At 39.5% G+C, this 27444-nt stretch overlaps 1 protein-coding gene across 1 annotated transcript in view; it reads right to left on the bottom strand.

Moving 5' to 3' along the window:
• Positions 1–11971, bottom strand: part of LOC136445450 (uncharacterized) — a 138720-nt gene extending 126749 nt beyond the window's left edge. The window contains exon 1 of the mRNA XM_066443480.1: positions 11809–11971. The gene's annotated coding sequence lies outside the window, so the exon portion shown is untranslated. The remainder of the gene's footprint in view (positions 1–11808) is intronic.
• Between the last annotated feature and the right edge of the window lie 15473 nt (positions 11972–27444).

Raw genomic sequence — 27444 nt, 5'->3', positions numbered from 1 at the left:
TTCTCTGCATTAACATCAAAGTAACGTCAAAGCAGGCGAACTTCTAGAGCTGTAATTGCCAGAGAAACACAGGGGAGGAGACCCGCATGTCGCCGCGAGCAGTGTTATTGAGGAGACGAGGGAAGTGGGGCGGTGTCGAGCCAACAGTAATCCGGGCCCGCGGGACGACACGTGTGATGGACGTCGTGGACAACTTGCCACGGGTAGTGGTTTAAGGAATTCGGTTACCTCGTTTGTCTCAAAGACAGAATAAGCTGATTATTTTCTCGAGGGTTAGAAGGAAGAATTTATTTCTCCGTTTTTAATTTCTTTATTCATGTACATATTCATTCTAAGTATCCATACTGATTATGTTACTATCATTAACGAATACAAAATTTGCATATGAAAGCATTATCTATATCATCAATGAGAAGATAAGTCAATTTCTGGTAGATCATCTGAATTTGATAATCATGGCATTCGCAAGTTAGGTACGGATGAAAATTAGGAGTCAATCCGTTGGAATCCACCAAAAATGATTTTCAAAATCTAAACATTTCACGGAAGTTTAGGTTCATCGAACTGTTGTCGTCCAAGTGTACAATAATATTCGTTATACTCTGATACCGGGAATGGAACCTCAATAGACAGAAGAAGCGATACTCGATGCGCCACTATCCGCTTGTCCAAATCAAGTTACTTCGCTGTCAAAAAGGACGTACAAAGTTGGAACAACCACACATGAAGCCAGCCCTGAGCTATGCCCGTTATCAGCATGCTGTGTCAAAACTAATGGAACACGGCACTTAACTCTACCAACAAATGCAATTACAGAACGCCGACTGCATTCTAAAACATTTCCTGGAATGCCCAACAAAGGGCCCGGTCAGAATGGATGCATTTCACGGGGAGTTAGCTGACAGTTTGTGACATGTGCTGGTCTTGGTTAAGCCTCACATGTTCAAGTACATATTAGGACAATCAATTCCGTTTCCGGGACGTCATCTTGTCAGTTCGTGGGAAGTAAGATATACGAGTGCTTCGATTTACACATATTTCACTGTCAACGTCTAGGGAAGATGCCCTAATTGGTACTTCCAGACAAAATAGGAGAATAGGCTTCAAGGCTTGCAAGTAATGCGATGGAACTTTTAGCTATACAGGCAAGTTCGTTTTTTTTAATGACACGGAATTGACAAGAAGCGCGGGCCGTGATGAATTTGAAAATGACAGTTTGAAGTTCAATGTTAGTTTTAACAAGACTAACTATGCGTGTCAATTGTAAACACTTCTCATATATTTCCTGTGTCTACAATTTTCGTTACCGTTTCTTATTGCCAGTACCAGAAAAATGGCATCACTGTTCCCAGTACGCATGGTATTCTGTCAGAAGAGTAAGTCTGCTATATGAGTACAGTTTACCACGAACTGTGATCCTTTAATGTTATCTGCCTATTTGGCCAATTTCTACTCTTTCCATCTGCCTCTGGAGCCTGGTAGAGGCTATGATTTATCCACCCTGCTGATTCACGCAAAGACTATCCCACTTTTTATTTAAAAGAGAAAACGTGCGTAGTTGCGTGTAATGCCCGAAACCTGTTTACACCCAATGCGAAAACACAAAGGCAAGAGCATAGATGTAGGAAAGCCATCGACCCGAAGGTTCGTGCCTGCTTTGTGGAGTATGGTAACAAAAGCGGAAAGACACTAATCTCTCAGGCCGATCTTCCTAAAAGCACTTTCCTTTGAACCATCGATCTAGAGCAAAAACTACAGAGAGGACGAAGATGAAGGGCGGTTCAACCCGACTTGGACCTCACTAGAGTGTAGCTTGCCGTGAAATACCTCCATGGCTCGAAATACCGGGTGTATATCCACTTTGTACAACTGAAGTGTTAGATTTGCACCTAATTTCTGACCGTAGGTTAATCGGTGCAAATACCAGAGACATTTGTGCAGCGTTATGTACTTCTGTATATCATTAAATGACATACTTGACATTGGTGTCATCAAAAATAATGAAAACTTTGTTAAATCACTTTAAAAAAATCTAATCTCAAAGTTAGCCATAGAATTTAAGATTATTTGATTCTGAGTCGAAACAATTGCAGTAAGTTCTGTAATTAGTTTTTGCTGACAATTGATACCCCCCCCCCCTCATTTTTTGTTGTATGCATCTAAATTCTAAGGTTACGTGCACTAGTTCACCTTTTCCAAAACAAATAATTTCCAGCCCTACGGCTTCTCACTATAGTCGGCCAGGCGCCAAACTACTTCTTTCACAATCAATAGGGATGGGATATTCCGCCTCAGCAGCCTGGTACGGTCGAAATTAAATATTCTACCCCCAGATAAACTGCGTATAGCTCACGGCGGCGGAGTGAACTTGGGTGTGTAATGTACCATGGGGTCGACTGTCCACCTGATTTGCCCATCTCTTCAGGGAGATCTATTTTCCGCATCTTTGCCCACGGTAGTCTCGACATTCACGAAATAAATGTCAGAGAATGAGGGTTTTGCTGCGTGCTGAAAGGAGCTAGGCGCCCCAGATAGCCCGATAGGAATGAGTTTCTTGCCCCGTATGGCGAAGCTCTATTCTAGCAGCGTACCAATTTATTTCCTAGGCATAAAGGGCGGAATGTCACAGAAGGAAAAGCACTTTACCACACACCTTACGTCCTCGAAAGGCCGGATACTTGGTTTTGACAGATGCGTTATCCGTATGGTAACAGGCACGTTTCTACAGACGCCTTAAGATTTCTTAAGTGCTTCTTACGTAAGTTTGGAGAGAGGACGATGGCTGCAAATGGACGTGATAGTATGGTACAACTATCAAAATTACACTTAAAGTAAACTCAGGTGTAGAACGCAAACTGTACGCATGTCTTAAGGAGCGATTAAAGGTTAGATTTCGTGCAGTTAAGAAAACAGAGGCGATGGATGCAGGAATGACAAATTTGCCAAACATACTTAGGCATGATTTGACTAACACATGGACATACATCATTAAAGCTTTATATGGATTTGATTTATGATAAACTTTCGCATACAAAATGACGTCCATCCGCAAAGTACAACACAAGGAGTAGACAAATACGAGGCTTTAGCCCGTGAAAGACTTCAGAACTTGCTTTCCACAGTTGTGGAAATCCCACCATGAACTAGGCTCCGTATTTTGCGCAAGACAAATATCTATCCCACAAGGGAAACCAAGTGAAAATCTCTGTATGATTCAAACGTCTGTCATTTCTTTCATGTGCTACCCACACACGAGATAAACAAATCTATTAATGCGTTTGATTTTTTTCAATGGTAGTGAGGGATGTTATTTTAGCTCTGGTATGACCTTCAAATCATTTATCAATCTAATAGCCATATCAGATGTGCTAATTTTATCACATAGCTCTTACACACCAAACTGTTTGCCCATGTTTTGATAAAAAAAATTGTCACAAAATTTTGAACGACTCTTCAGTACAAGGCAATCACATTGATTGATTTACATATGCGTGAGAGAAATCTTTGGTTAGATTTAGTCACCCTGGCAACGGTACCGTGCTGCACTTATGATGCCATATCAGTGTTTGTGATTTGTCTAATAGAATGGAATGGAATGTTCATATGATGTCCTCGAGGGGGAGGGGGGTGCTAAGATTGCATAAGCGTCGGTATAATACTATAGAATACAATTAAGCGGTCGAAACCAGACTGAGGACGAAGAATGTCACTTTTCCGTTAGCTAGTTGCGGCTTCACTAAGGCTTGCATATTTTCCCCAACACATTAGGTCACCCTACTATTCTCGATAAGTGAGTTGGGTACTTTTATATGCGCAGATAGAGGTTTGACGTTTTTAAAAGGCTTATGCATAAAGCTCCCTAATACACGGGGCTGTCGGCTTTACGTCACTATCCAAAATGACGAATGCAATCCCTTACAACACGTCCGAGCTGGGGTTGACCACAGGATCAAACCCCGGCCCACGGATCCACGGAATTGGATATCTTACTACATCAAAAATGAATAATGTAGTCTAGTGTGTATGACTTCGCAACTTCTTCTCGCTTCTTAAGACTGTTGTACATGTACGGACAGAAGGAACTTGTAATACATTATTTTCAAATTGCATAAGGAATGTTAATTCCCTAAGTTGTTGATACATTGGAAACTACGGCACGTATCTTTTAATCAAGTAAAGAGTATATTTCTCTCATTGTTGTATAGTCAACGAGAGAAATACATGTAAGTCACCCCATTCTTCCTGCGCTTGCTCAGTGACAAGTGACACCCCTTTCATCTTTTTCATTTATTGTCTTTGTGTGTTTAATTATGCCGGTGGAAAGAACAAGGTGTTGACAAACAAGTTACAAATTACCTTGGAATGCGTGTGCGCAATCTTTAAAATATTTCGCAACCTAATCACAGTACTATGCTATCGGCTTCGCCCCTAAGCGTCACAACGTGTCCGCCCACGTTGCAAGATGGAACTGGAACCATCTTGACAAGTTAGTTCCTGTCCAGTGCACTAGTGATGGGTTGGGTGGACACTCGTTGTGAAATGCCGTGTGTGACGGAATCACGAACAATGTGTTGCCAAAAAAAAAATGATTCACAAGGAATGCGCACGTGTGTGCAATTTTTAGAATATTTCGCAACCTAATCGCAGTACTATACTAACAGCTTCGCCCCTGAATTGTCGCCAGAAAAAGAGTTCCAAGATGGAACTGGACCCATCTTGACAAACTCGTGCCTGTCCAGTGATGGGTTGGGTGATCCCAGTTCTGACATGCCGTGTTTGGCGGACGAACGAACAAGGCGTTGCCAAAAAAAAAATTGATTCACAAGAAATGCGTACGTGTGTGCAATTTTTAGAATATTTCGCAACCTAATCACAGTACTATACTAATGGCCTCGCCGGTGAATTGTCGCCAGAAAAAGAGTTCCAAGATGGAACTGGAACCATCTTGACAAACTCGTGCCTGTCCAGTGATGGGTTGGGTGGTCCCCCGTTGTGACATGCCGTGTGTTGCGGAAGAACGAATAATGTGTTGCCAAAAAACTAGTTCCCTAGGAATGCGTGTGTGCGAAACCTAATCACAGTAATGAGCTAACGGCTCCGCCACTGAATTGTCGCCAGAAAAGGAGTTCCAAGATGAAACTGGAACCATCTTGACAAACTCGTGCCTGTCCAGTGATGGGTTGGGTGGTCCCCCGTTGTGACATGGCGTGTGTGGCGGAAGAGGATCGCGTGCCACGGGGACATGTGGGTATTAACGGCTGGCCCGGGGGCGACGATGGAACCGCAATTAGTACTACTCTGGCGTCGACGTGAGGCAATAAATTGACAATAACACGTACACGGAGACACAAGGGAAGGTCAAATAGAACGGACAGTGGACGTAGGGGATGGGGCTCCAGTAGGTGGTAGAATCTGCAAAAAAAATGTCTGCTGCATTACCAAAATCTATGAAATGAAGTACTTCCTTTCACGAGATTGCCCCCTCCCCACTAACTCTCTGTTTACATAAACTGCAATATATAAGAGGCAGTTTCTGAATATCTATTTCGTGATACAATTTATCATTTTTGATTAAAATATAGCCAGATGTGCAGAAGATAAGATATGTTGATAACAATATTAATGTTCATGTTTAAAGAGCTGAAATGTGATGAAATCTGTGAAGAATATGATATGTTGCAACTGTCTTTGCATCCTAAGAAGCGACCACACCCTGAGAGGGCACGGGCTCATTTCCTACAGAAACACTTTGTCTAGCTGCAACATACGAGACAATGTATGTTATTAGAATAATCCCAGCAACATATAATACATTCGAAAATAGACAGAGCCCGTCATTATGATTCAGACTTTTGGCGCGGCCCATTCTTGTATCTAATAATCATAACCATTCAAAACTACAGCTGCTCATAAAAGCGATAAAAAGGTAATAATCACATAAATAATTCATGATAATCACAACTTTTCCTACCTTTCAAGTCGTTACGAGTGGGGACATCTTTTGCTCATTCTCTAGTTTGTTTCACAGGCATAGCTGAAGGGATTTGGTATTCTTGGAGATAGTTATAACTATGAATTACAGCAGTGATTTGTAACTATACTAAAATGTCAAGTGCAGAATCCGGTGTGCAATGGGGAATCATTTTCATCAGAACACATAAGCCTAATATTCTTACCGCACAACTTACATTAAACCGCTGCATTGCAGTTTGGGTATAGTGATTAAGCACCTATAGAGGTAATTTCAAGTTATTGAGTGGAAGCATCACCCCCTCTACGAAAAAGTAATCACCGGCATTGTATGATTCTACCATGGTACCATGTTGCTCATTATCTAGGATATCTAAGAAATATTATTGCCGTGATAAATTGCTATTGGCTCATGACGATACTGAGGAAGGCTCTTACGTAGATATTTGTTTCAATTTTTTTCTTAATATGCACTGCTACGGCTACGGCTACCACCTGAAGTATAACGCACAGATTTGCGCGTTATATGTATATCATATCATAGTTTGATATATATAAAACTATGATATGAAGACTTGATATGTTCCTTATGTAACAATGTATTTCATCTGATTCTTTATTTTAGTTATTTCATTTGCGCTAAGATAATAGTTCGCTGTTAATTTGTGAAATGGTGGACAACACATAGGCTTTCGAACCTCTAGCTGGTCTCCTTTGCAAAACTGCATCATTATTATTATCATTCTTTCTACTTATTCTTTCTACTTATCGTTTCCAACCCAGAAATTAGTATTATTTTTACTCATTGTAAAACTAATAGTCTGCATTTCGGTTCGTTTCCAACCCAAAAATCTACTAAAATAAGTTATAAACTTGAACTTACTTCATAGAGTGTCACCCACTCCTGCACTCATTATTATTACTTATCACAAAATAAAAAGTCTGTTTTTCTGTTCGTTTCCACACCAGAAAACTACTAAGCTAAGTAATAAACTTGAACCTCTACTTCATACAGTGTCACCCACTCCTCTAACTCTCATCACTCATTGCGGTCTCGTGATGCATTCGTACAAATCCTCACCGTTTTAATGGCCGCGGGCGTGCCTACAAATGGTCATAACGTCCAACATGTCATGTTTCTGAAAGGTGTTTTGACAAGTGTTTTTACGATACGTAATCCCTTACTCCTACTTATAGAAACATCCGGTGGTGGGCCATCCTTCAATGTCGTGCGCACGCGGTTTTATGCGGCTACATATCTCTCGCCAGACAGAAAGTTGGCTAAGATATCTATAGTGCCGCCAAAGCACAAAGTACATTTACTATGGAGGTCAATTTACACAGGGATGTGAGAAACGTCACTGCACGAAATCCAACCTTTAATCACGCCTTAAGACATGCGTAAAGGTTGCGTTTTTACATGAAAGTGTTCACTTAAAAGCGTACTTTTCGTATACTTTACAAAGACATGCGTGCTTCTCGTATGCTTTACGAAATGCGTAAATTACGCATTTACATGAAAAGTTATGCACTTAAATGTGTGTTTTTTGTATGATTTATATTTCTCTTACACGGGCTTAAAGATAGGATTATCATTTCTTCACTTACCAACTTGGTGAAATTATTCACGAATGTTTTTTTTCGGTCTCATCTTTTATGTTTAGATTTCATTTATCATCGCCATCGGCAATATCATCAGATAGAGCACAAAGTACATCTTCATCAGCAATATCATCGTAACTTTAACACAAGTTACCTTAATATCTTTTATACAGCCTTTGCAACGATCCCTGTCCAAAACCCCCCTCCGCAAAAAACAAGCAAAGGAAATTCCTTTCTCACATTAACTCCATCAGCTCATATTACAAACTCTAGGCTATGGTGCCGCACTTAAGATTACGACGTTATAAGGTACTTCGTGGCATTCTCTGCCTCTGGCATCAATCTATTACAGAAGACTTGCATCGAAAAGAGATCATGACAGAAACCTTGCAATGAAGGTAAGCTATCTAATGTCATGCAGAGCTAGCAATATCAACACAAGTGGCTACGATTTTCCCTTGATAATGGCGATATTTCTTTATATAAATCTAATGATTTACGGACATTACTCAAGCGACAGAGGTGGGTTGTTGTCCTTCCTCCGCCTTTTACCTCCCCAACTTAAGTCATGTACCCGTTTTTACACCTGGGTGGAGAGAGAAAAGTCGTGTTAAGTGCCTTTCCTAAGGGCACAACATCGGTGGCGTCAGTGTATTCGAACCCAGGACCACGAAGTCCTCGGCCAAACACCCTGCCACACTGACGTCACACGACCCCACCATAGGAGTTCCTAAGACATGTTGCCGATGAAGACATGTGTGGTCTTATCTATTCAGCCTGCTCAACCTTAACCAGTCAGCGGAGCAGTAGCCGTGAAGACCATTACCCTCAATGTTGTTATTAATATCGTCTTTAAGATGCAAGTACTTTCTAAGGCAATATGTCTTTTAGCTTTATCCCTGCCACAGGCACGGGGCCTTTCCTGAAGAAAAGCGTGGGGCTAGGATTAATCTTAGATGCTTATTTTATTCATGTATTCAAAGGTGAGATCACATATGACCCAGAGAAAGTTTGATACAATTATGCAAACCTCGGAGAGGAATTAAAAGGTAATCCCTTAAGTTTGTTCACATAAGACAAGCCAAACAGAGTTTTATTTTTCAAATAGTGCACGTCTATCAATCATCAGACTAAATTTACTGGGCGATGCATTCATTATAATAGGAGATTAAACAATATCTCGCTGACGTTTTTAAAACAATAAAGATGAAACAAAAACCGACTGTTTTACAGTCTTGATACCAACGCCAATGGTTAACTATAGTTTGAGCATAAAACAAAAAAAATATATGCTAAGTTACCGTTTAACAATAGACTCATTCAGATCAATTGGGTATTGCAGAGCTTTACATTGCCTTCTTTCTTCCTTGTTTGGCTTCTGTTGCGCTTCTGTTATGAACAAATAACTAACTTTTTCACACACAAAAAAAGCATACAGCCATACTACTTAATATTTTCGAAGGCGAAATAGTTTCAGTTTTAATCAAATTTTTCTTCCGTGTTATTCTGTCCTGTGTGATTTTATTCATAACTGTTAATTGTTTATGAATAAATCCATTGCATCGGCCCCGTCCTTAGTGCTGATTTTGTAGATGGTAACATTCGGAATCATCAACACATTTTTCTTCCTATTTTCACTCGTCGAGAGTTGTTCAGCAACGCCGAAAAAATGCACCACGCCCTGTGCACCAATGCAAAATTCTCAAAAACTATCTTAGAAATGAGTCGCTTTCACAACGTGACCTTTGAAGTCGAATCAATATGACATTTTCTAAACATCATTCCTAAAATAAAGTTGCATACTAAAACGCATATTCAACAACAGATAGGTTACTAGAGGTAGCTTCAAACGGTGGTTACGTTTGAAGGAGCTCATTTTAAACAGTGTGATCGTTGCAACCTACGTGTAGTTCCTTGCTGTCACGCAGAAGCTGGACTTCCTGTCGCCATGGGTTCCCTAAGTGGCGTGCTGTATAACACATTGGTACGCAGGGCGGTTCCTAGTCCTTTTATCTAGGTAACGTGGCAGGAAGATTACAGGAAGAAGAGGGTTCTTCCAGTACATGAATAGAAACGTTGTGTAGGCGTGACTGAGAAGAACGACTGAAAGGAAAATGAGTCAATGAAGTTATTTTCGTGCGAGTGGAACCGGATGTTTGAGATGGTATGTCCCGCTCTCAGCACTCCATAATGTCACACTTCACAGTCATCCGTTCTCCTACCCTGGTTTGACATTTAAAGGTTAGCGAAGGAGGTAATATCTGCTGGTGCATCAGTCATACGCTAATGGGATGCGCTCTTGGTTCTGGTATTGAAAATACTAAATGTTGCGTTGCAGGAACAATATGTGAAGTGTAAAGTTGAGACGCTAATTCGATCAATTAGGCATTCAAATTGACATTACGCTCAATCTACAGCAAACATGCTAGGTTCTTGAACCTATCTATAAATGTCTATTTCTATACTGAGTTTGTACTTCTTTAACTGTGCTTGTGTAATGACTACGTTGATGTTATTTACCCGGAGTAACATATGCACATTCAAATTTATCTGATAGCTTATAAGTTTAGTAATTCAACATGGCGGGCAATGTTTACGTCATAGTCACGTGAGTGCAACCACCATCTCTTTAGGTGAATACTTCTTGAGAAGGATGGGGGGTCGGTACCGACTTCCGACTAACTTTGACCGAATGCTTACTTCACACAATATTCAGCTTATGGGTCATATAGCTGAAGAAGACCGGGAGATTCGGTCGAAAAATACGGTGAGTAAAACTCTTTGAATAGGAGAATAGTTTATTTTCTATTACGAATACATAAAGTTGTAAGCTAAATGCACACCCTACAAGACGACTAATCAACCCTTTCCGAAAATAACCTGTTTCAAGCTGCTTCGACGACAAATACATATGATACCTCAACCGTAATCACCATATAATTTGCATCCTTTCTCAAATATGATAATCATAAGTCTGTGTATGTCGCTCACAAGCGTGATTATACCACGACACCGCCCTTATTCACAATGTACCGTATATCATAATCTTGTAATGATTACGTATTCTGAGGTGCCCACTCATTAACATGGCATAATCAGTACCCCTTGGGAGCCTCAGAAATAACGCTCATTGTTCAATGAGGGATGACCTATTGATATTGCAAAGACATACCTCTAATTAAGTTACACTGGAAGCCTATGTGCTGTGAATAGCTAAACTATTCACATCACATACGAATACATCTGTTTGTATTGAAATACCTTTGGGAAATGTATAGCTTAATAGTTTTAGCTGTAAAGCCCCTTATTATATTCCACCTCCTCGCTGGATAAAGTAAAAATCCTGAATTACATTCAAGCGAGGACGTCTTATTAAAATAATCTTGAAATGGTATTATGACAAACTGCATTCATGATTTTATCGCAGCATAAAACCTTTCATACAGCATATCGAAAATCCCATATAGGGTGGTAGTAACTCTATACGGATAGTACAATATCTTGGGTTTAGACAATAAAAAAGCCATATTTCCAGCACAACGGTAGGTGTAACAAACCCATTTTCTGGTAGAAATACTTCGAATGTCATTTGTTGAGACTGTTTGCATCATGACTTGTATTGCGGCTTTTGTTCTGACAGTTTTATCAATTATATCTCTTTTGTCTGTGGCAGGCTGTCTCCCCATGGAATCCTGTTAATACAAACGTAGTTCGTTTATATCCTTATAGGACAGGCGGCAATATTGTAAACCTTCCAGACACAAACTTTTACTGTTACTTTTTCCATGCACATTTTTTAGTATGAGTGATTTGAAGCGTTTGCAGTTTGCAGTCCCAATGTTGTTACGCATTCACGACATAGTAGACGATGCATATGAGGTATATTACATTGCCTCAACACACCTAGAAAGGCAGTCTTTAAGCACGCTTTGAAACATAGCGTTTTTACATTAAAGTATGCTTTAGTTATGCTTCATATTAAAGCTTTACGTATGCTTTCCTAGATCCTGAAGTGTGTACCCTATAGCAAAGGCTGCCAGAACTGTCAGTTTTTGGAATACGGCGTGGTTGTATAAATAAAGATATGCAATAGAATATAAGCTCTTATATTGGCACGAGACGTCCTGTCTTAAAGCTTCTACACCTAGTGGATTTAAAGTATACAGACATGGCAGGTGAACGATTCGGTTGAGATGATGTTAAATGCATGAACTATTATAGATTGACAGTTCCTACCTTATCAACACACCAGCAATATTGGTCCACTTTCTTTCTCGCTGCTGGCAAAATCTTAGAGCTGTCCAAGGATACACATCAGTCGCTGACAGATACTGCCTGTCTGCAATAAGACAGAAACCTTCATTCGAAGCTATCTTCCGAGCATCCAATTACGAACCAGCCCCCGCCACCACCACGGTACGAGCTCCTAGTAAAGTGAGCCAAAAATACGTTAAGAGAAATACGGGCACTTTTTATTCCGGGCACCACCAACTGTTATCCGCATGAATATTTGATGCCGTCCGTTATAAAGGGACGATAGGATTAAATATTCACGCGCTATAATCATAATTGACAGCACGTCAAGTTACACATGGTCAACTGCGCATGATTTTACGTCATAAAATGGTTCATACTAGCCTTCTATATATCTAATCTTTAATGCAAATTCGCCGCTGTTTGACATGAAGAAATATGCATTGAAGTAAGGATGTTCGCATCACGCAAACATTTTTTGTTGTTCTATAAACTTTGAAATTTTCTTTCTAATTGTATACATAAAATGAGTCAAACTGCTTCTTTATTCATAAGCCATGGATTTGTAAAATAAATCCTTACAAGGGGCTTGGGAATAACTTCCGTCGAGATGGGGCCTTGCAGGATGGACACTAAAACCCACCTCAGTGTTACATATATCTAAAGGTGTGTTTATTTATGGAGAGAGATATGCAATAAGCAACAGCCGGGATTCGAACCCCCAACCTCTTCTTCTCGAGGTCGCTAATCACTGTACTACGCACGCTAGATAGATAGATAGATATACAAGGCTGACATAGGTTTTTGTCACTTATAAACACCCACAATCCGATAAGCTCAGACATTACGTCACGTGATCCACTCGTTGAGTCCGACTGATCCATGTGTTTACAGGACCCGGATGTAGAGAAGCCCGTTGTATCCGTGATTTTCTCCTCTCGAATCGTACAAAAGGCCATGACAATTTGATTGAATAGATGACATCCTCTAGTAAACCCAAAACTGATGCGAGCGTGCAAATAAAAAAGGTTTGCCCCCCGCCCCCCCCAAAAAAAAGTTGCCTTCATTTCGAATCTATGTGGTCAGGAAGGTTGAACAAATGACTGAACACAAAGAACATAAGATTCATATCTTTCACATCTTTTCTAACTTTGGAATTGACTTTGGCATTCATCGACATGTGTATCTGTTTTCCATATTTTTGCCATTAACAGCAAATATTTTCTCATTTTGCAGCTGCTTCGAAAGATCAACAGTATTGTCCAAATTTCTTTTTGAAACGGTCAACAATTGAAGCGAGCGTGTATGTCATACATATAATTGTATCAATACGGCCTAAGGTGACCCCGTTGAATTCAGGAATTAGTTCAAGCGCCAAGCAGATTTCACTGCTAAACATAAAACAATGCTAAACGTAAAGCAAAAAAGGGTTTCTGTAGGCAGGAATTATATAAGAAAACATTTCAACAGTTGTGCAGTGTGTTCTGTGTCGCTATTTTGTAATAAAATCACGTTGCACCTTCCGGCTCCTTTATCCGTATATGCAAAATATCTTTCCCCGCACCCCCTCCCCCATGCAGACATCATGAATACGCTGACGTATCATAAATAGTGCCTACATTATGATAGTTGGATTATATCAAGAACCATTTGAAATTCAGAATATATTTCAATTATCTGACAAGAAAATTGGTTTAGACGTCGCTAATAAATGGTATAATTCGGTTGAAGTAGTCACGGGTATAGTAATTAGTTACATGCTAATGTCATCTTGAAACGCGAAATCCTCATTATCCTGTCATTAAGGCAACTGAAACGTTATCATAGCTCAGCATACTTGTGAAGCTTTCTACCTTAAGGCCTTATCAAGATATATCCTGCCTCGCACGACGACAGGCTTAACGGATTTTAAGAACACCAGACACCCTAATCTTTTCAACGATTCTAACGTTGTTATCTAAACTTCCTTCTTTTAATCTCGTTTCAAACATGGTTCTGCATTTGTTACACGGATTCGCACTGCAACGGGAAGGTCACAGTCTGAATTACCATCAAATGAGCATTAGGCCACAGCAAGTAAATTTTATGGTTGAAATCCTCTGCAGCCTCCAAAATTTAATGTTAGAGGGCGAGAAAAAATAAAAGGGGTGAAAAAATATGTCTTGGTTTTCAAAATAGAGACCTTCAATATTGTAACTAGAATTGAAGCGATAAAACAAGGTATCACCGTCAACTAGTCTTTTAGTCCTGTATTCAAAAAGTGGGGAAAGTGGCACTAGCTATAATGCGGTCGACTGGTATGTCTTACCAAGTTGGCTTTCAAAGCTATCGAACTAGTTTCACTTCTACAAGTACAGTCAAGGCTAAAATATGACATATTTTCCATTTTCGTACTTTCTCGTCATGTTACCATCTCCGTAGGGGAAAATGTCCATCATTTTTTTCCCAAATTTGGTGGAAATCAATGAGTGCGCTGATGACGTCATACTCAAAACCTGCTTGCTGTGGCCTTATTCAATCCTACATCGGCGCAACGCAATCATGCAAGACAATGGAAGATGACAGAATTTCCGATATACGCTCTTAAGTTGCCTGTGATGTGTACGACATTGTTGCAAGGCTTTCCGGAATTCCGCAAACTTGATCTTGATGGCAACTGGCAATTTTGAAAAGTTCAAACATAAGCAGTGCATTATGGTTTAATATATGAATAAATAATTACTTTCCTACAACCAACACCTTTAGAGTTTGTTTTTTAACTACATCACATTGTATAGAATACTTAAATGTCTTCTTGCAGTGTGCTGACACAAGAGCATAGTTGCTATATCCTATAATAAGGAGGGTCATTGTTCAAACTGCGCATGCGTAGCGAAATACATTATGAATAAAGATTCAAATGTGGCCCCCAATGTGTTAACAGTTATTGCTTAGACCATTCTTAAGTCTTTTTAACCCCTCACAAGCCTTTTACTTTGACATATTACCCGCAATGCATTTCGCTGCTCATGCGCAGTTGTTACCATGAACCTCCTTATTGGTGGGTGAGAATCATGGCGCGTCTCCCGTGTGACAATCTCTTCCCGGGCCTAACCAACTGCAAATGCCACCGTCCTTGGAATATAACTGCAATAAATCATGAGAGAATACCTCATTTACAGCCTGCAATGACAGAATGAGCAATGAAGGAGGCAACTATCGTCGTAACGGATGTCCTCCCATTTGGGCTACTCGGTTACACTGCACGCAAGCACCCTGTTTTTCGTCACCAAAACGTTATTATACGAAGTCCCATTTTCTAGTTGTGTTGGCAATTATATTTTGATCATGCTTTAGAATGAATTCTGTCTACCCAATTTTTTTAAGCTAATGGCATTATCACCTTCATTAAGGAATTGCCCTACCAATGGTTCAAATTCGAAAAGCGTAACAGCACGTTGAAGACCTATGGTTATAGAACAATAAACAAAATCATATCCAAATTTTTTAAGATAATATAATGGTATTAGTCACTTTCATTATAAATATTAATGACATAGAGCCGCCTTCTCATGTAATACACTATTGTACTTGCCCTTCCAATGGTTCCAATTCTTAAACCATAACAGCACCTTCGAGATAAAATAAGCTATGGCTATAGAACCATGAACAAAGTCCTACCCAAATTTCTCAAGCTAAATATAATGGTCTTAGTAACTTTCTTCAATGACATAGAGCCGCTTGCTCATGTATTACAATATTGTACTTGCCCTTCCTATGGTTCCGATTCGTAAAGCATAACAGCACCTTGAAGATAGACTAAGCTATGGATAAAGAACACTAAACAAAATCCTATCCAAATTTTTTAAGCTAAATATAATGGTCTTAGACACTTTCTTCAAGGATATAGAGCCGCTTGCTCATGTATTACAATATTGTACTTGTCCTTCCAATGGTTCCAATTGGTAAAACATAACAGCATTCAAGATAGAATAACCTATGGCTATAGAACACTAAACAAAATCCTACCCAAATGTCTTAAGCTAAATATAATGGTATTAGTCACTTTCTTCAAGGACATAGAGCCGCTTGCTCATGTATTACACTATTGTACTTGTCCAACCAATGGTTTCAATTTGTAAAACGTAAAAACACCTTGAAGATAGAATAAAGTATGGTTATAGAACACTAAGCAAATCCTACAAGTAACTATTTTTGTTCTCATAACTGCGAAGTGGTTTAGAATTACCGTGTTTCTGTGTGAATGCGTGGAGCGATAAAAGTGTTTGAAGCAATGCTGACAAGACGAAACGTATATCTTGCACCTCAATGCCCCTCGGGCGCTAGTACAAATATGCAGGGCGAAACGGATTCCATTGACGTAAAACACCAAAGGTGTCGTAACACGTTACGATGTCGTAAAACCAATTCTCGTGATACATGGTGCTCGCCTCTGGAAACACCATCAATCACGACCCGACAATGTAAACCTCAATTAGATATAGGATTTTAACGTGGTGCGCCGCAGAATTTCTATTAGATTACATGCTAAACAAGTTTTAATGGCAATGTGTTAAAACGTTAATATATTTGAATAAACCAGCATATTTTACCAATTTTATGGTGATGCGTTTTTGTGAGGTGCACCGTTAGTTATGATACATTACGCTCATATCATTGCGATATCACAATAATGACAACCTGATGATGCATTTCTTAAATGCAATTCTGCATAGAAATATTCACGTACATTCGTTCCACGGAGCAATAAATGCCATACATTTGAACAATGTTATGTTGTATTTACGCTTCTTTAGAGCACAGAAGTCTGAAATATGCCCAACTGGGGACCCGTCGTCTGAAGAGGCAGTGAAGAAAGGTGCCGGGTTAGCAGCTAAGTAGACAGCTGTAGAATTGTTATCACCGACGAGCTGTCGGTTGACTCTCTCCACAGTGATAAAACAAACCCAACATTATTGCTGCAGGTATGACACCAAGACCTAACAGGTTACGAGTGTCAACATTGGTGATGATGTTCGTCCATCGTTGTCGACTATAAACCCAGGAAAGGCCTTTACTACGTATGCTGACAATTGTTGGGGCGGTTAGATCCTCAAAATCATATCTTATTACGATGGTAATGTTTTGCAGAATGCTAGAGTAGCCTTCTTTATAATAAAGATAAGACTTTCATACTTTGGACAACTTGTGTAATTTGGTCGGAGAACAGGATAAACTGATCTAAGTTATACAAATGAGAATCTTATTTGTATAATCAATGAGAAACATTCATAATACGTATACATCAGTCGCAAATGTTGATATTATTTGGCGACGGTATTAGGCCGTGGAACTTTTATTGTGATTGTATAATAATGCATTAGAAGATATTTGATTGAAAGTGATTAAAGTTTTATAATAATTGCATTATTTTTCTCAGGTACCTTTTCTATCTTCTATAAAAGCGACTGCCATTCCCTAATATGTTTACATGGCGTGCTCCTCATCCAATGGCAAACCACCCCTTGATAATATGTTTAAATAAAGATCGTTAAAAAAAGAATGGTACACTCCTCATCCAATGGCAAACCGCCCCTTGATAATATGCTTAAATGGTACGCTCCTCATCCAATGACAAACCACCCCTTCATAATACGTACATGGGGCAACGCTCATCCAATGGCAAATCACCCCTTCATGATATGTTTAAATGGTACACTCCTTATCCAATGACAAATCTTCCCGCCACAGGGAGGCTGTAAGTCGTGTATTAGCTCCCCTCTGCGGAGCCTTTATTATATTTCCAGTTACATTCCGCAGGACCAAACGAGGGATAAAGAAACATCGACTACATAATTTTGCACGCGATGTGCACAGAATTATAATCACTTTTTCTGCATGAAAAATCTACATGTATCAGCATGTTGCGGGCTCAGCCATGTAAAATGCTTGTCTTACAAGAGGAAAACAACTTTATTGTACGACAAGTGTAAGAGGGACAATGTATGTAGTAGATCTACAGCTAATTTCGAACAATTTAAAGATCTAATCTACTGCATGAATAACTGTAGAATGTATCTAACTATGTATGCTAACACTCACGTCACGTTGATTACAGTATGCTGTGTCAGGAATGTATAACATTGCCTCGCTTTTGCATTGAGTTGTATATAAATTGGCCTATATAGCTAATACATTAGGTAGACATATATGAACTGGTCATGATAATGATATCATATCATATAACTCTGAATAAAGAATAAAAAGGCCAGTGTTGCGACCAGCTGTCTCTTTTGATTCGGTAGCAGTTATATCGAAACTTGATAACATACACTTGTAGCCACCGATCTTAGTTGACCCTAGGATGAATATGATACTATCCTACGCTAACAACAGTTCCCTCCAAACTGCAATATGTGTAAAAGATACGTCTATAAAGGTTAGAGATCCATGTAATAAGATACGTCAAATAGCAGTTATTCAGGTAGCTTGATACGATTTTGAAACGGTCAGACATTGCAAGTAGCATCCACTGCCTTTCGTCAGTGACACCGGATAAAATACACTTCAACTGGCCCTAACAACTCTGTTGATGACAATGACAATGAACTTTATTGCATATTCATGCCCAACATGGGCTAAATGCATTCGGTAACATGAAGTAAAAGAAAAGGAACATTGTGCTATATTCCATCTAAATCTACAGAGTCTCTTCTCTCTTCTTGAAACATTTTACAAAAATTCTCATAGTTTTTCAATCATATTGTAGTTTCTAGAAGCATAACAGCGCCTGCGAATGAAACCTCCATGGCCAAAGTCCCCCGGCAAATGTTCTCCCTATAGCCGGCGCGGTTAGTCTGGTAGAGTAATGTCACACCGTTCTACAGCATTCAAAGGCATTAGAATGTAATTAACATAAATTTACATGGGACAAGTTCAAGGTTAGGAAAGCTATGCATACGCATAAGAATCGTGAACCTCCTCATCATGAACACCAATATTCTGCTATTAGCTAAAACGTGAATAGCAAGCTTAACACAGATTCCAAGCCTATCACAAAGGGAATGAGAAGATTAGAGATCCACAGTTCACACAAACAAGTACGTCAGTCATTTCGCACCCCTGATCCATCTACAACCACAGAGTTACTTGTTGGAATAAACCGAAAAGTCAATTTGTCGCAGGAGGCTCATTTCACATTCTAACACTGACTTATCTTCCCTTCTGTCGAATCATGCGTGCCCCTGAGCTGGATTAGTGAAGGCTTTGACAAGAGCATTAGCGGAGGCGTCTTGAGACGTCTTTTGTAAGAAAGATTCGCTCTGGGATTGAAATTACTTCTCGTTCCCTATGACCCAAGACAATATAGTTCAGCTTAGCACTATTTTTGAATCGTCATCGTCATTAATGTAAATATTATGAAAGCGTAAAGAATTTTAAAAAGGCGATATAATGATTTAAGTCAACTGTTGCTGTGCATTTCATTAATGTTCTGTTTTACCTTTATATCAACCCCCCTTATAGTTTTCTCGTACAGAACCTCCCTAATCATTTATCCTTATTGTATTACCTTAAATCACTTAGTTCCATAAAAACAGCTGCAACACACAGATTAATATCTACTTCTTGGTGTGTTTTGTTACCATGCTAAATAAGAGGATTTGAAAAGATGTTGATTACTAAGAATGCAATTATAACAAATAGATAATTCATAACATCACGTCGAGAAGATTGGTAATTGACAAATTAATACGAATGAGAAAAGTAATAAATTTACCCTTGTTTGGTCTTGGTAAATCCGGTTTATACCGGTTTCAATGCTTAGCATCCATTTGATTTCTTAAGACCATCAACGAAGTGGAAATTAACCAGAATAGGATATGAAATACAGATGCTAATAAAACACGTTGATACGCACACTATGGCTTATCTATTGCCACAATCACACTTGAAGAAAGATTTTGAAAGCATGAGACGACGGTGCTGTGCAAAGCCAGAAGGTGGGAATTTATTAACGGTAATAACATACGAACATATGAAAATAAAATTACTCAAGATATGTATATAGTGTACCACATTTGCCTTTGTACTTCTCAATAGTCTCCCTCCTTGAAGCAATCAAATATTATTCTTCTAGAAAAAAACTCCTGCATCTAGTAAAGGACTACAAGCTCAAATGACTGAACTTTCTTCTTTTCTGGATATAGATTTTAGCTAAAACTATAAGATCACCTATGACAGCGCCCACATCCCCCCCCCCCACCACCCCAACTTAAGTTCCCGAAGAGTGAATTCAAAGAGTTTAAGTTAAAATGTTGTCCAGTTTTTTCATGGAACCAACTTGATTTCATCCCCAAAATTTGTGAACTTAGAGCAGTCCCATAAGACATATTGGTACCTTTCTTCCTCTAGAGAAGGTGAGATGGGATTTTTCCGCGCCTGTCTGTAACAGAGCAGTTGCCTGCCCGCGCGGGGTAGCACTCCCCATTACTAGATACCAACAACTTTAAATGTCGTCCTGTTTTTTTATGAAACCAATTTCTAATTTCATCCCAAAAAAATGATAAACTGGGGGCAGTCCCAGAGGGCATGCAGATTCTTTTCCCCCCTCTGTGTTGCCCCTGTGTTCTGTATATTCTTTTCTTAACTGATAAAAAAGGTGATAGTTTTCCGCGCCTGTCTATAGAAGAACCTGTCGACCTTCACGGGATCACACTCCCCAATAGCCATCTACCGGAGAAAGAAGTTTAAGTTTAAATGTTGCCCTTTTTTTCATGAAATCAAATTCTGAGTTCATCCCCAAAACTGATCAATTGAGGGTGGTCCCAGAAGATATGTACTAGGTATTTTTTCCTGGAAAGTGAGAGGGTCTTTTTCCGCGCCTGTCTATAGGAGAACCTGCCTGCCCAAGGGGGTCATACCCCCCATTAGTCACCTACCTCTGGCATGCTGACAGCCAGACGATAGGCCGTTAAATATGCAAAATCTCGGTCATGTCACGACACAAAAGTGCGGAACCCTCAACCTTTCCACCGCGGAAAATTCCTGAAGACGATCCATCAAGGCCATAATTAGGTGTCAAATAGCTGACAGCACATACATATTTCAGTGTACGGGATATGTATATGTATAACCTTCTCTAGAGACGCTGTGCAGTACGCTGTACTCCTCAACAGAAGCATGAGCTTAGGAGACAACTGATTAATACAACCTCATTGTGTTTATCTATTTATTCATACGCACATAGAAAACAATACCAGTGAAGGAAGAAAAAAATTTAAAAAGTACAGTAGGATGAAAAAATCCTACAACTCGTATACGATTATCTCCTCCATTGCACTTAACAAATAGTTATCATAATACAAATGTGATTAATATAAGATTAAATAATGAACAAATATACAACAAACATGTAACGGATACAGATCGGTAGACAAGACAAGAAATAGGATGATAGCATGCTCAGAATAAAGAAGGGCTCTCAAATCAAAGGAACAAAATTTTTCGGAAACCATCAGTAACTTTACCTTAAGAGTATTCTATTTAGATTTCTAATGTGCAGATGCCCAAAAATTAAGTTTGATTATCATAATCAACTGTTGTTACATAACTGTCCAATGTTAAAAGAATGTAACAGAAGTAAAGAAGGGTTGTAAAATCAGAAGAACAACATTCTTCTGAAACCACCAGAAAGTTACCTAAAGAGTATTCGATCATAAATTACTATAATCAATTGTCGTTACAGAACTGGCCAGTCTAAAAAACATACTTACCCACCATACCCGCATACCATGACGTGATAAGAAATTTAAAGCAAGTAGACATTGAGTATCTTTCAACAAAGATCATCTGGGTTATCTAAATCCATCTCCCTCGATATAGGCTATCCTACCAGGGCACAGAGGTAGTCTATTATTTGCCAGTTGTACATTCCCTTGTGGCGAAGTAAGAAAACATTATTCACTGTCAAGGTCGTTTCAAATAACTGAGTGGCATTGGAAAGTTTTGATATTTTTGTTCTTATAGTGAATGTCAAATGGTAATAAGCTATTAAGCTAGAGTGCATCACCTCTGTGTCCTGTATATTCTTCTGTTGTTTGATAATAATAAAAAAAATAAACTATTACGTCGATGAGGGTTAGGCATCAGATAGAACTTTACATAACACAATATTAATAAATCATGCAATTTGATACAATCTCTAAAGAGTTAAACGTTTCAGATAACATTCATTACTAGTATATTTCATCAGTGACGAAGAATTAGTCTGAAGACATGTATACATTGTGTGTCAATTAGTCTTCAACTGATATGTAAATGATTGCTGAAGGAAGTGAAGTATCTCTTGTTAGACCTGTTGGACCATACGATCGAGCTACTGTCTAGAGAAAAGACCCAGTTGCTTGATGTATTTTGTATTATGTAGTGATGAGTTGTTGTATGGCATTTGACCATTCTATAATCATGGTATTAAGTAACGACAACTGGTCAGAATATGATCCATGACCGCTAAGCCATTGGTGACATCAAATCAATAACTTTAATGTTTGGACTGATTAGGGATTACCATGATAATGCAGTGGTGGCACGGTGGCCTTGTGGGTAGTAACAGTTGACGACAGGTTCTACCGCTGTGCCCTTGGGAAAGGCACTTTACACCGATTTCATCACTCCACACAGGTGCAAATGAGTACTTAGCGTCGGCTAGGGACCGTGTCCTCTGGAGGGAGAGAGTTGCCTTAGTCAGGGCAAGTCGCCCGACATGATGATGAGGGACGTCCCTCGGAAATGTTTTGCGTGTTTGAGGAGAGCCACGTACATCTCGAGGAAGTTACAGAACCCACCACACTTATAGAGAAGAGTAGGAATTCATCCCGTTGTTAATGAATCTGCCTGGATATGCAGCTTGTACTCTTTAGTACAAACCTGGTCTGTTTCGCCATGAGCAGGTTTACCGGGTATACAAAATATATCAAAAAAACATGAAACACCTTGGTAGCAGCGGCATTTTAAAGCACCTTAAATCAACATGCTGTGTTGGAGGAAGTGATCATGAGTCATCAAACTAGTGCAAAACTGGCAATTCTCATAAGTGCCACACAGAATGCACAATACAGTCGCCTCCTATTCATGACAGGAACGTAATGAAATAACATAATTTTCTGTTACCTTAGAAGATAATAGTGTTCAATAAAACATGATACTTGATGTAAAAAAAAGACTATTCTTTTGGATTTTAGGAATGGCATTTCAGTATGCACCATTACTTGTGACAATGTATTTTAGAAACTCCTTTTCACGAAATCCATTGTTTGAGTATACTTCAAAGCGTGCGTAAAGGTGCATTTTTCCCATGAGATTATGCTTTTCGTATGCTTTACGAATGCTTTACGAGTGCTTGCAGATCTGCTTTTGTATAGTGAGCTCCTTCATTTATTTGGCGTGGCTTTAAAATCAATCAGTTTTATCAATTAGATCTCACAGAGACTTCTGTGTTTCAGGAAATGTTGTAAGATGAACACCCCAACATCGCGTGGCATGCGGATCCCCGAGGAGGTGTGAATTTTTCCTTGCCTATCGGCACCTCTCCCCGATAATGTTGACTTGGAAACGAGCCTGTATCAGAGCGATCACCAGTGCTGCTGCAGGCAGATAAAGGCGTAGATTTATGGGTTTGTCAGTCGAAGCACAGAGGTGTGGACCGAGGCCCATTCATCAACCCAGACGGGACGCCTTTCATGTCTTCCGGGTAGAGCGATCTGTGTCTCCCAGAGCGGAACGTCACAGCGGTTACGGGCCACGAGAAGGCGTCCCGGCGTATCGGCGTGTTACGCTGAGATAAGGACACGGTAGGGAAGACTCGCATTACGAGTGTTTCAGGAAAACAACACACGCTTTCTTCAGTCATAAATGTCCTTGGTGCACCCTAACACCTAATATATAAACTTGCGAAGAACTGCAAAGCTTTGTAGAGTACAGGTCAATGTCGGAATAGTATCAAACGCGTTATCTTGTTCATCGTGTTTTAGGAAAACAACACATAGTTTCTTCAGTCATAAATGTGCTTACAGAACCCTAACACCTAATATATAAACTTGTTAAGAACTACAAAGATTTGTAGAGTACAGGTCATCAATGTTGAAATATCATCAAAGCTCATTATCTTGTTCACCGTGTTTTAGGAAAATGACACACGATTTCGTCAGATATAAGTGTCCTTGGAGCACTCTAATGTCTACTACATAAACTAGTTAAGAACTATAAAGTTCCGACGGACTTAGAGTTTTGTAGAGTACAAGCCAATGTCAGAATATCATGAAAGCATATTATCTTTTCCACCAGACACAAGAGAGACGACTGCCTATTTGCGATTAGTTGCGAATGTTACGTTGACTCCGTATTAATGGAAAATACAGAATAATTGGAAGGTAATTTAAAGCTGCCAGTGAGTTTGGCATGTGCTTATTGAAGCTGATGAACTAGTCTTAGTTAGAAATAGACACCTGTAAGACAGAGAAACATAGCTGTTGGTAAAGGTTTACGCATAGACCAGGCGTTACATTATTGTCATGCAACGCGTTTGATAAGTTTCATCGCACGATATCCGATATTTAAGCTCGCCTTAGGGCTTACGTAAAGGTTACGATTTTACAAGAAAAACATTGTTTAACGTGTGCTTTACTTGTGTTTTACACAGGCTGAAAGATCAGATTTCGTGTAGTGGTTGTCACCATAAAAATATTTCCTTTACTCTAGAAGGACATATCCTACAGTTCTTATACTATAGCAGCACTGTGGTGCCCGCTCATGGTCCTTGGGGAAGACATGACTGTTGGAGCAGAGTCTTTTGTGTACTGATTGATGATTTTCCCACATTTGTATGTCACAGGGGTTGGATTCCTTTGTGTTTAGTCTCGTTTTCTGCCAAAATGGCCATGAATCATGCCCCGCCCTCTGCGATGCAATCTGATGATTGATGAGTCATAAGATTACACGTAATGAAGCCAACAATAGTTCTGTGAACTGAGAAAAGTACAAACGTCATACGTGATTAGCTCAGAACAAACGCGTGCTTTATTTGTTTTATCGGCATAAATGCAGAGGTGATTTTGCTTCTTTTTATCTCATGGCAATATATACGATACGCGATAAAGACATGTTGGAATGTGGTCGATTTTATAAAGATGACAACAGTGATGTTACCAAAAACGATGATAACTGTCCTTATAATACAATCTCCTTATCCCAGGAATTGATAGATGTACAAGCTTTATACATAATTAGCTTAGAACAACTGTTTGCTTTCTTTGTTTTATCGGTATAAATGTATTGGGCGATTTAGCTTCTTTATACCCAATACATACGGTACGCAATAAAGGCATGTTGGAACGCGGTTGATTTTATAAGGATAAAGTACAAACTTCATACGTGATTAGCTTAAAGCAAATGTTTGCTTTATTTGTTATATCGGTAAATGTATGGTTGTTTTGCTTCTTTACAGCTCAGAACAAATGCGTGCATGTTTTATCGGTTTAAATGTATCGGCGATTTTGCTTCTTTATACTCCATGCCAATACATACGATACACAATAAAGACATGCTGGAACGCGGTCGATCTTATAAGGGTAACAACTGCGATGTTATAGAAGACGATGACAACTGTCCATATGATACAATCTTGGTGGTGAAGAAGACCAAATTGAGCTTATTGAGTTATATTTTCGTAATTGTGTATCTTCCCCTGAGTCCCATGTCATAATGACATATGACAAAGTCCCTGATTGACTACTGGTTGGAAGCAAATTTGTAATAAAAACCATGTAAGAACTGCGATTAACTTGTTTGCGTGCGTTTTTGATGCCCTTTAATGTAGCCTCTACAAAATGTATGACCAGGGTCGAGAATCGTTAGACCTTACAACGATAATTCCTTCCTTTGATATATCGCTAAGGGCGAGGAAGGATGGAAATAAAGCACCCTCCTGAAGAAAGCAGTCTCGTCACCTTTATCTACCCTCTAGCAGCTGACATCGACAGCATAGAAACTTCCAGTTGCATACAATCAATGTTATGCTCAACTTAGCGTGCCCCTTGACCTTGCTAACATTGCTCATCGCAGCTTGAAGGCAACAAGGTAAGCTTCATTCCAGGAGAAGGTTAGTACATTCGGGATTCTACCTCAACAAGATAAAGTTCCGGGGCCTTCTGTTTCCATTAGATGTAGGTCTACTCCGGGGACTATGCTAAGCCTTGCCATTGGACCTTCAGACAGCTCCTGTCGGCTCAGGCCCTGAAAGTTCATTTGTCTTTCTATCTGAGGCACTGCCTCGTAACCCCTTTTCCTACGTTGCTAAAACCGTCTCAGTTTTCACCCTAACAGCTCTGCATTTTTTGCCCCTAACCTAATCATGTCTAACCACTAGCAGCTTTGTAACGTTGGCCTCCTGCCCTTTTTACTACATTATTCTCCTCTACAAGTTCTCATCTTTCAACATCTGCCTGTCTACAGTAGAGATGCCCAAAGACCTTTCTTTTCTTCTAGGTCCCGCGTGTACATTAGCCTTCACCGCATTCCCAGCAGGACCTCTCTGAAGTAAGTAACGTTTTTTATCACATAAAACTACAAAGTGGTTCTTTTGTAAGGGGCAACGCAAGGTCAATTGAAGTTCTTCAAATCATTTTCCATGCTAGCTTGAAGTTGTCAACCTTTCAAACGACCTCAATACCAAACGGACTAAAGAAGACATAGGCTATGAGTTCCCCTCTGACGTAGATGAGGTTACAAGGTCATTTGGGCCTTTATCATCTGTTTCTTGTGCATGTCTATCCCCATCTACGATTTAGGTTACTTCAAGGTTGGGTTTCGTAGCTAAAGGACTTGGATTTTTGGACTCAACTTGCAACATCGGACATTTGTTTAGAAGAAGAAAGTTTGAATTTTTTGTCAGTTATAATCACATTAGCATCTCCGAACTTAGTATGAATTTGTTTTGTATCATGGAATATGTAGCCTGGAGTCTAGTCTTGTTAGTCTCGTAGCCTAGTGGATCTTGGGGAGCGGGCCTTACAAGGCTGGACTCCAGGCTAGGAATATGTGGATAGCAGTAGTGCAATTGAAATTCACAATTATGACTCCAACCTTTACAAAGTTTTCCCAGGTAGTCCACTTCGTATGGCCTGTCTAGACGTTCAGATTGATTGCATTGATCCATACGTCTATCTGCTTGACTTTGTCTCGAGATGTTATCAGTGTTTTGTACACCTCATTCTTCATTTCTAAATGATTTTTCACGACATTCTAAGACAGTGTGAACCTTCCAAATCGATTCGTCTCTTGAAACAAGAGAAATATTTTAGCCGTCCTTTTAGAATTGATTGAAGCTTTAATGGTCTTGGCATCCGAAGTAATAGCAGAACTTTTTTATTACCCTATTGTAAACACTTGTCACATCCCTTTAGACCTAAAAGCACTCAAACTTCTTGCTAATACATATGCATCTCCCTCCAGGGAAGAACGCACGTTTTTGGCGTAATAGTTTTATGTCAAGTAGGCAGCATGATGATCATACAATTAATCCTTGATGTGAAAAGTCCTACTGTTCACGTGAACATCACGTGAACATCGCATGAAATCACGATG

Source organism: Branchiostoma lanceolatum, chromosome 11, assembly GCF_035083965.1.
Source record: "Branchiostoma lanceolatum isolate klBraLanc5 chromosome 11, klBraLanc5.hap2, whole genome shotgun sequence".
Taxonomy (NCBI): domain Eukaryota; kingdom Metazoa; phylum Chordata; class Leptocardii; order Amphioxiformes; family Branchiostomatidae; genus Branchiostoma; species Branchiostoma lanceolatum.
Note: the sequence above shows the minus strand (reverse complement) of the source record. Positions and strands in the feature narration are given on the sequence as shown.